General features: G+C 34.1%; 1 long non-coding RNA gene across 2 annotated transcripts; it reads right to left on the bottom strand.

Annotated features, from left to right (window-relative positions):
• Positions 1 to 371: 371 nt before the first annotated feature.
• Positions 372 to 8,025, bottom strand: LOC145563909 (uncharacterized). 2 transcript variants are annotated; one of them, XR_014094676.1, is made up of 5 exons: positions 7,576 to 8,025; positions 5,230 to 5,381; positions 1,623 to 1,749; positions 712 to 1,398; positions 372 to 589 (listed from the first exon to the last, which is right to left on the bottom strand). It is a non-coding gene; the product is annotated as an uncharacterized LOC145563909 (long non-coding RNA). The 2 variants fall into 2 exon arrangements; XR_014094675.1 differs by having other exon boundaries at positions 712 to 909.
• Positions 8,026 to 11,499: the final 3,474 nt, after the last annotated feature.

Genomic DNA, 11,499 nt, shown 5'->3' with positions numbered 1-11,499 from the left:
AGAAACACTAGTGGAAAAATCGCTATTAGCAACTGGCGAAAAGTGGCTTTTAGCAACTGTAGTGTGGGGCTGCTATTACGGGGACTACTAATAAGAATATTATTTGCAACAAGCACTTGTTCGTTTCTAATAGTCATTATTCGCAACTGGTATAGTGCTAGGCCAGCTGCTAATAGTATTTATTCGCAACTGGCATAGTACTAGGCCAGCTGCTAATAGTGGTTATTTGCAACTAGCGTAGTAGTAGGCCAGTTGCTAATAGTCTTTTTTTAAATCAAAAAATTTTAAAAAAAAGACTATTTGCAACTGGCTAAGAACTATGCCAGTTGCAAATAGTCATTTCTGCAAATAAAAAGAAATTGCAATTTTTCCAAAATGATATACAAACTATATTAAATACTATTTTAACAAAATTTGCGTTAATTAAGAAGTATACATTAATTACAAATTAAAAAATAAATTACAAGGATGTTAATAGGCTTCTAAAGAACGTAGAAACTCCAGCAAAGAATATGCAGGTTCGCTCAATAAACGAAACGAGAAAGAGCATCAACACCTATATATAACTAACACATTTTGTATCCACCACCTGCAATTCATAAAGCAAACAATCAAAAACTAGGTTGGCTACGTTTTAGAGGTCCCAAAAAGAGCACACATTAAGAAAACAATAGCACAATCCACATATTAATTAGATCAGAAACATAGTACCTCCATTAGAATCACAGCCATAACAAGATGTTAACTGATTACACTGTTTTTGGAGCACAGCTTCCAAGAGGACCGCAATTGTTGTTATTGCAGGAATCATACCTCCTTGAATTCCGTTATATTTGGTGAGAAAACTTATAGCTTTGCATATTAGAGAAGACACTGCTATAGCAATTGTAGACTGTAAAACAGAGGAGCCTGTCCATCACGCTTTCTATTCCGTAAGTAACTTGCTTAGAAAGAATGTTTTGAAGGAAATTATATATTGTAATGATCTTCTAGACCGCGATATATATTCATGAGAAATAATATGCTGCCCTACCCTCTTCCAAGAAAATAAAAGGAAAAACATAGCTGAATTCATAATTTTATATAAACTCATAAAGGAGATGCCCCCCGATCGAGATACGTGAGACTCTTAGGGAGGACTTTATAGGAGTTACTACTCCTCGTTTTATTGTTTAATTCTAGTTTGTATTTCGAGCTTGGCCCTCTTTTGCACCAAAAAAAAGGAAGAAATAAAGAGCATCATAAGGTCCACAATAAACCATTTCAATTATATTGATTAAAAAGGAATGGTTAGACGTTATACAACATACCACCAGTTGATGATGCTTTAGCTTCTGAAGGCACTCTAGATGCTATTACGTTTACAAGGTAGTTTAATCATGATGTTTATCAGTCAATCTACAAGTGAAAATCAGACATTGTAACTTATTAACATATCCCAATGTACAACATATGTCAATGTATCCATTTACATGCACAGTAAATTAATTCTCTTGGACGAAAAGTTAGTTAAATCTCATTATTTCATATCATGGCGATGACACCTAGAAGGGCTCGAACACTCTAATTTCAGCAGTAACCTAGGCTCTCAAAATTGCAGAAGATATGGTTTGTTGACTTACTTTATAAATGGAAGGCTAGGCTGCCTTTGCTCATATAGGCATATATAAGCATGTTTTTTCCCTTCTCTGTACAATATCCAAGCAAATTTAAGAGGTTTTTGTTATGCAACCTTCCTAACAACTTAACCTGAGAACAAGAGCGGACAACATAAGAAGGTGTGATCACAAATCTATCAGCACAATTACTAAGCATAAAAAGAGACAACTTGTCTACCACATAGGCAACTTCAGTAATGAAATTTAAGGATGAACCTTGATGTAGATTTGATGAGTGTCATTTATGGCACTCTTAGGCTAGCTTTCCTTTGTAGTATTATGCTCGTTTTTAGTCTTTTATGTCGTGTTTTTACATAATAATGCTTTTTTTGTGTGTTTCTGTGTGAGTTTAGAGAAATGTGTGCTTTTGATGATTTTCTTTCTATTTTATTCATTTCTCGGTTATTTTTCTCGCTTCTTCGTTTCATTGACTTGTTTTGTAGGTGTGTTGAGTTTCTAGAGGTTTAATTATTATGGAGGAAGCTCGAGCACATTCAAGTAAGTTGATGGAGCTAAGTTCAGGAATCCAAACATGCAATTCAAGCTAGTTCCGCAAGCACAAGCTCCTTGGAAGCAATGTTTTTGTTCGAAGTGTTCAAATGCTTAGAGAATAAAAGGGCTGCCTTTCTCGCAGGCATCACCTCGAGTGCACCGATGATAGGATCGATCGAGCAAGCAAAGGAGGCAAGCAAAGGAGGCAAGCCACGAGCACCACATCAAGGGTGCGCGCGCGCAGGCCTCACTATGCGTGCGCGCGCGGCTTGGGTGGTGCGCACGCACCAAGGGCCCCGACCCTTTTCACTCGATTTTCTATTTATAGCTTTTGACTTTTCCTTTTCGGGGGGAACGACTTATTTTGTACTAGACACTTGTTTTCCAAAAATAGAAGAGAGAGAAAATAGAGGGAGAAGCTTAGGATTACGTGATTGTACTTGAATTAGATCTTTGATTTCAACTTGATCTTGGATTTCTTCTTCAAATTAATGAAAGATTGTGAGATTTCTTTCCTTTAAATTTACTTTTATTGCAATTTCCTTTTATTCTTGAATGTTTGATATGAATTTCAATCTTTGTTTGAGAAATTGTTGAATGATTGATTTTCTTCTTAATTAAGCTTGAATATGTTTGTGATTCAATTTGTTTTGTTTTTCAATTTCACTATGATTAGTGAGTAGATTAGTTGCTAGGGAGAGGGAAAGCATGCTTGATTGATGATTTTTGCTAGTTGATTATCCTTGATTGATTGAATTGTTGCAATTAAATTGGTCGACATAGTTGTGCATGTGATTAATTAGACTAGGAGTGATCAACCTATAAGATTAATCTAGATTGCATTGCAAATTTCAATGACATTAACCCTTGATTTGAGAATTGCTTTAATTGATTGAATTTGATTGTGATTTTCCTAGTTATCCATTCATAGTGAACCCTAGCTTGGCTTATAGAAGATAGCTTTTGGATTCCTTTGGTTGCAACTATTGTTTATCCTTTGTAATGTTTGAATTGATTGAGTGATCCATCAATTAGCATAATCATTGAGCTTGCATGTGGAACCTATATCCCTAGTGTTTAGTATATTGAATTTCTCGATTTATCTAGCTTTCTCGATACCTTAGTTACCAACCATATCTTCCTACAATCTTTGAAGTAGCTTGACCTAGGCTATAGCTTACACCTACTCATTCATTTGGGTTCGACCCTTGACTTACCATATACTCGTATTAGGTTGGTCTGAGTGTTTATAAATTTTGTTTGGCTCTAGGGGAGGGTAGAAAACAACCTACATTCTCCTTACGCACTACTACAAAACTTGGAAAAATAACCCCCAATTAAAGACCCGTTATTTAACTAACGGGTCTGTTTGATGTAAGAGATCCTATATTTATTGTAACGGGTCTGTTATGTGTGTTAGGAAAAAAAAGAGAGACATAAGAGAGCCGTTCTTTAATCTTGAGGGTCTCTTACCTTTCCCCCCCGACTACACTACACCGACCCTTTTTATTTTTGGTACTCTTTTTTAATTATTTTATTTATTTTTATTTTTTTGTTACCGTATATCATTATTTTTGTTAAAATTTATTCATTGATTCTCTCTTCAAAACCTCCGCCCAAGACAAAGCCCAACCCCAAATGAAAACCCTCATCCTCTTTTTATGGATCCGCCGTCAACCCTTCACTTACTCTTCCCTTCTCCATTGAATCAAAACACTACATTTTTCTCCCATTTTTTCTCAAGTTTCAGAAATCGTCAAGTTAAAAGGAGATGTGGAAAAATAAACATAAACCAACAATTAATTCATCATCTCTACGAAAATTATCAATCGTGTTCAATGTTCCCTTATATTGAACTCTATTCAAGCTCTACTTCAATTTCTCAAAGGTAGAAAGAAGCTCAACCTCCTATGCTAATGGATCGAATTGTTGTCTAATTGATGGCCTATCTTCTTAACCAAATTGAGGTAATAGATCTGTAAATTGGTTTTTATTTTATTATTATTGACTATGTTTTCAAATTAGTTTTCGAGTAGAATTCTTTATTACAATTGCTTCCATCTTCGTTGTGGCTGTAGTCCTTTTTTCGGGTCTCGCTTGCAGGGTCATTTCTCTGAATTAATTGATTAATGGAGGTTTTGCGGAGATTGTTGTTGTAGTTTTTTGGAGTTCATTCACGTTTTCAATGCAGAGTTGCAGGTGTTCTTCTTGATTTATTATGATTAACTGGGTAACTAAATAATTATGCCGTTTATTATTGTTTTAGCAGTACTATTATGTTATCTTAATCAATGAATGTTACATTATTAATTAGCTCCATAATTTTTCTTATTTTTGTTGGATAACCAATTAACCATTATACGAGTAATACTAGAGCTTTTATAGCATTTTCATTAAGATTGGTTTTTTTTTTGGTCAGGTTTGCGTGATGTCATCAAACAATGGAGAAATGGAGTATTGAAGCCATTATTAATGTTAATTATTATTGTAAATTTCACTTAAAATTTTATTTTTTCAAATTTATGTTGGATGATTTTCTTGTATCACGTAACTTTTAATTTATTCCATTATTATTTTCCATGGTCTTAGTGTACTCTTACAACTTACTTCGTATGTTCCGTCAATTTTTGTATTGCATATAACAAAATTTTTGAAATTCAAATACGAGCCTGCCAAATAACAAAATAATTTAAAGCGAAAAGAATTTTTATTTATTTTTTTTAGAAAGTTGGAGAACAAACAGACCCGTTATTTGACATAATAGGTTTGTTTGATGATACTAAACAGACCCCCTAACTCAAACAACAGGTCTGTTTTTCTTCTAAACTATTAATTTCATAGCTTACATAACATACCCGTCATAACTTACAACGGGTCTCTTCGTCTTCCTAAACAGACCCCCCTCAAGAACAGGTCTCTTTATCAAATAGACCCCTGAGATAGAAACCCGTTGTGAGGTGGTCTTTTAGGCATATTTCAACGGGTCTCTTTGCCAATTTTTGTAGTAGTGACGTCAAGATTATATTGGGCTAAGAAGGGGCGCTGATTAAAATATGGCAATATGGCATTACGACATTACCTCTATTTCAGATTCTCGCTCCCTTTGCTTTGAATCAGTTGTCGCACCTTCACAACAACTATTTCACCAGTTGACATCTGAGCTTTGTACACGGGACCATATGCACTCTGGCTAACTAATGTTGTAATCTGTGAGTCGCCTTCTGCAAATCCCTGCAAAAGAAGTAGCCAACTTATAGTCATCAAGTCAAGTGCAATCAAAGTTCTGTTCATATTAGTAGTTTCGCTGTGATTTAATTGTACGGTAAATCACTCTCCGACAAGGATTATTGACAGAGAGTGGAGAAAAAGACCGCTTGAGATCATAACCAAGACCAAAATTCACATTAAGATGTAAATTATACTTGTATTATACATTCTTAACAATAAATGACATCAACCAAACACATTGATTGAACATTTTAAACCATAAGCCAATTCACATGCATTAATAAAACTCAAAGTTTGCCATGCTAATGCTAACATTACTAAGCTTGCCCGTGGTACCACAAAATTCATTCATGAATTCGCAAAATCCATTTTTATTATTAACTAATTTTCTCCTATAATTACCTAATTATATCTTATTTATTTTGAGAAAAAAAAAGAAAGAAAAAAAATGAGATAATTGAAGAAATAAAGATGATCAAATACAATTGAAAAGAAGTGAAGAAGATGAGAATGAGTTGTACGTGGTACATGAACATGATAAACACTAAATTATCATGCAAAGGTATTTTATGGCACGTGTCTTTTATCAAAGGTTTATTATGATGACTGATGGTCTTCCCTTTTCTAAACAATGCACTTTTCTAAAATATTGTAGCTAGAGCTTTCCATCTTTAAACAACTGAGAAAATGAGAGCTTGATTATCATTACAACTTTGGTAGCAACATGAAGTTAACTAACCAAACTACTATATGTTGAATTTAGATAAACAGTAAAGATGCCATTTTAAAATAAGATAAAAAAATCACTGCAAATCTTATTAAAACAAGTATATAACAGCGTGAGGAAGATAAGAAGGGAACGAAAAGGAAGAGAAAGTGAGAGAGAAGTGGAAATAATTTGGGGCAAAGGGCAAGGGAGGGATCCATATTCCTTCCCTTCAAATAAACCAAATATAAATTAATATACATCTTTGGTAACGAGTATCTATAACCTATAAGTGTTTGAAGTGAGAAGTAAACCAAAACACTTGTCTAATCAAGCAGCTTAATTAAATTGAAATGAGCAGAATGATGATGGGCAGAAATTTGGCATGAATTTGTTTAATAGGGATGTGCTTGGCCTATCCTACGCATACATGAATCATAACAATCTATAAAAACGAAATACTTTCGACATTTTGTTGAATAGTTGGTGGGAATAAACAAAGGCATTGCAATTACAATAAAAATCAACAGGTTTTTATAGCTAAACCGACATTATTAAAGCTAACCCAAATAGGGCAAAATTGAGCATGGAAAAATCCCATCCTTAATTGAGAACATCTTCGTATAAATTACTAAACATAAATAAACCAAACCATTGTAGCAACCTAGTGACACAAGCACCAGTCAAATACATTGACTTAGTGTATAAAAACAAATATAATTCATATGGCATAACAATCAGAAGCAAAATTGAGTTATTTGTAACTGCTAACCTCCAGTATGATTCTATGTGAAGGCGTAACATAGTAAATGTGATTTCATTTTAAGGAATTCCAACTACATTATCAAGCCCATTTCTATCAAGGAAATCCAACTAAACAAAAACAGATAATTCAAACCCATTTCAATTCAAAGAATTCCAGCTACATAATCAAGAAATGTATAGAAAGCATATAAAACCAGTTCAAGAAATAACAATTTCATATAGAACCTGAAAATAAAAAACGATCAGTAAAAAAGAAGATCATATAATTAAAAATCTGCAAATAAAGAAGCTACAAACACTTGGGATAATTTGATACTTCAAATTTAGAATGCTTTTATAACAAAAACAAGAGTAGGGATCCAAACTAAAAAGCCCCCTACATCTATTGGTTACTGTCCTTGACATACTTCTCAAAAATATTCTTCAATTGGATCAACAAAAAACATCAATTTTATAATAAAATTTACACCAGCAGCAACAACCTCGCCTTACCAAGCCTCACGCACCAACATCGGTGAAGCAACTAGCTAGCAGCCCGTTAACAACATCCGCATCAACAAGGCCCCATTTCACCCCAAAAAATTAGTCTTATTTTCGCACATTTGACAAAGCACAAGTACATGCAAGCAATTAACAAGTAAGATTTATACTCTCACACAACACCAATAAATCCAAAAAGCAGGAAATTACAAACCCTAAAGAAACAAATTTCGGAAAAAGGCGTACCAGATGGTTGGTTTATGAGTAGCGAAAGTCGATGTTAAAAAGGAAATTGCAAACCCTAGACGATGAACAACAACAGCAGCAAGGAACCACAAATCTCATTACAATTTCGACAATCTACACAACAAATCAACATGATACACAAGCATTAAAACCCCCAAAATCAATCACTTCTGATTCAAGGTATAGCTCCGCGCAACTGAACGTAATAAATTCGTGAAAAATCAACAGATCTTGAATGAACAAAAAACCAAAACCAACAGATTTTAGAGGAGAAGATCGTAAAATTAGTGGGATTCGAGACCACAAAATCGGAGCCCTAAAGAGAAGATGAAGAAGAATGAAGGAGGAGAGACGCTGAGGAAAACTGGAAAAGTTGGGCAAAAATAACAAGAAGTTCTACTTATAAAAAACAAAAAAACTAAAACATAATAAAAAAAATAATGGATAAAGGTTTTAGTAGCGGACAGGTTAATGTCAATTTTTATTTGACCTAACATTAAAAAGGCCAGTAAAAAATATAAATTTCAATTTTTAATTAATTATTACTAGCAACGTACATTTTTAAGCCAGCTGCTAATAACATTATATTTACAACTGACATTAAATAGGCTCGTTGTTAGTATTAATTTCTTTTTTACAACATTACTTATTAGCGGCGCTCTTATCTATGCCAGTTGCTACTAACATATTATTTGTAACTGACATTATATTAGCAAGTTGCAATTAGTGTATTGGTAACTAGCGTACTTAGCGTCAGTTGCTAATAGGGTGCTGCTAATAGCGTTTTTTCCACTAGTGAAGTCTGACATGTCTAAGTGCCATTAAGGATGATCCTCTAATGTGGCATAAAAGATTTGGTCATGCAAGTTTTTCTTTACTTGATAAGCTTAGATCCAAGGAACTTGTGGAAGGTCTTCCTTTTATTAAGTTCCTATATGATAAAGTATGTCATGCATGTGTCAAAGGTAAATAAACTCGTGTTTCTTTTGAATCTAAAAATATGGTAAGCACCAAAAGACCTTTGGAACTCATTCACATGGATCTTTGTGGTCCAATGAGAAACCAAGTAGAAGTTGTAAGAAGTATGTTATGGTTATAGTTGATGATTACTCAAGGTTTACATGAGTATTCTTTCTTGTAAACAAGGATGAAACGTTTGATAAGTTTGTTGCTTTTGCAAGGAAAGAATAGAGAAGAACAGGTAACTAGTTAGTGCATCTAAGGTCAGATCATGGAACAAAATTTGAAAACTCTAAGTTTGATAAATTCTGCACAGGGCACGGAATGGATCAGAACTTCTCTACCCCAAGAACAACACAATAAAATGGTGTTGTGGAACGCAAGAATAGAAGTCTTAAGGATATGGCCAGAACAATGATGATCCCAAGTGGTTTGCCTAAGAGCTTATGGGCAGAAGATGTGAATACAACATGTTATGTATTAAACAGAGTAACTGTTAGGGCCATCACCAACAAGACTCCATATGAACTCATCAAAGGGAGAAAGCCTAATATTTCTTACTTTAGATCTTTTGGTTATAGGTGCTTTGTTCATAATAATGGTAAAAAAAACTTGGGAAAGTTTGATGAGCAGAGTGATGAGGCAGTATTCTTAGGATATGTGTCAAACAGTAAACCATACAGAGTTTATAATAAAAGAACATTGTATGTTGAGGAATCTGTGTTATTTTCGATGAAACTGAACAATTAGTTGATGTACAGGATGGTGATGATGAATTTGAAATTGAACTTGTACGAAAGTATGATCTAGATGAGGAATCAACATCATTGCAAATTCAACAGCCTGAAAAAGAAGGAGAAGCGAATCATGAAGCAAATGAAGAGAAAATAACAGAGGATGTACAAGGAACTTCACCTCAGAATCGGAATCAAGAATAGGTGGAAGTTCCAAAAGAAGTTCAAGCTGAAACTCAAGATGACGTTCTAGCTGATGTATCAGTCAACAATACTAATCAAGAGAGATTATATCCAATCAAGGACTTTAATCCTAAGTCTTGGAAGCATCAAAGTTCACATCTTGTAGATGCAATCATGAGCGATATTACCAAAGGAACTCAGACCAGATCTCAACTTAGGAACTTCCATGCATTCTATGCACTCCTATCCTCCATGAAACCTAAGAATCATGTTAAAGCTTTGACTGACGCTTACTGGATTAATGCTATGCATGGTGAATTAAATGAGTTTGAAAGAAATCAAGTTTGGCATCTGGAACCTAGACTTGATGATAAAAAGGCAATTGGGTTGAAATGGGTATTCAGGAACAAACTAGATGAGCATGGTATTATTGTCAGAAATAAAGCAAGACTTGTAGTTCAAGGTTTCAATCAACAGGAAGGAATTTACTATGAAGAAACATTTGCTCTAGTAGCAAGGTTAGAAGCAATTCATTTACTTATTGCTTTTGCTGCTTGTATGGGATTAAGGTTGTACCACATGGACGTCAAATAAGCATTTCTGAATGGGTTCTTAAAAGAAGACGTCTATGTGGAACAACCTCCTGGATTTGAAAATCCAGAGTTCCCAAACCATGTTTACAAGTTTGACAAAGCCCTTTATAGATTGAAGCAAGCTCCTAGAGCATGGTATGAAAGGTTGTCCAAGTTCCTTTTGAACAATGATTTTAAACGTGGCAAAATTAATAAAACTCTTTTTTTAAAATCAAAAGGAACTAACATCTTAGCTGTACAGATTTATGTTGATGATATATTATTTAGTGTAACTAATGAATCGTCGTGTAAGTATTTTGCTAACCATATGAGTTGAGAATTTTAAATGAGTATGATGGGAGAATGAAACTTCATCCTCAGTTTGCAAATCAAGCAAAACTAAGGAAGGCATCATAATCAATCAACAAAAGTATATCAAGGAACTGATTAAGAAATACAAGCTTGACAATGCAAAAACTAATAGAACTCCTATGGTTGGGGCAACTAAGCATGATTAAGATCCATCTAGAACTTACATAGATCAAACTATGTATCGAGGTATGATTGGCTCTCTACTCTTTACTTAACAGCTAATAGACCTGACATATCTTTTAGTGTAGGTCTGTGTGCCAGGTTCCAAGCAAATCTAAAGGAGTCACACCTGATAGCAGTAAAGAGAATCCTTCGTTACCTAAAAGGAATTGATGACTTGAGTCTCTTCTATCCTAGAAATGATTCATTTGAGTTAAATGGCTTTACTGATGCTAATTATGCAGGTGATTTGGTTAATAGGAAAAGTACTTCAAGTATGGTACAGTTTTTAGGACCATGTTTAGTTTCTTGGGGTTCCAAGAAGCAAAACACAGTTGCATTATCTACAGTTGAAGCTAAATAAGTAGCTGCAGCAGCATGTTGTTCTCAAATATTATGGATAAAGCAACATATTAGAGATTTTGGTATTTTATTTGAATTTATTCCTATTTATTGTGATAATCCTAGTGTTATATGTAATTCTAAAGATCCAGTTCAACATTAAAAGGTTAAGCATATCCACATTAGGCATCACTTCTTAAGAGATAATGTGGAGCAAGGGAATATTAAGTTAGAATTTTGTCAAACTGAATATCAAATTGTAGATATTCTAACCAAGCCCTTGAACAGTTGAGAAATTGAGATTGGAACTTGGGATGATCTAGCTGACTTGATTGCTTCTGAAGTTCCAAGATATGGCAAAGTCAGAAATAATGAAAAGAGAGCAAAAAGGGGATCTAGCACAAACTTGGTGTGTTAAACATAGGGGGAGTGTCACCGTTGGTGAATCTTTGAAGGTTAGTTCACAAACACTTGATTGCGTGTATAATTAGTTATGTACATTGTATGCGTGTAGAAAGCGTGTTTCAAATACATCTGAATTTTGAATAAAAATCTTATTTTTGGAAATCAATTGAATTTGGAAAGAAAAAGATTTTTGTTAA

Source organism: Chenopodium album, chromosome 10 (genome assembly GCF_948465745.1).
Source record: "Chenopodium album chromosome 10, dcCheAlbu1.1, whole genome shotgun sequence".
Lineage (NCBI taxonomy): Eukaryota > Viridiplantae > Streptophyta > Magnoliopsida > Caryophyllales > Amaranthaceae > Chenopodium > Chenopodium album.
This window is presented reverse-complemented; position numbering and strand designations above follow the sequence as displayed.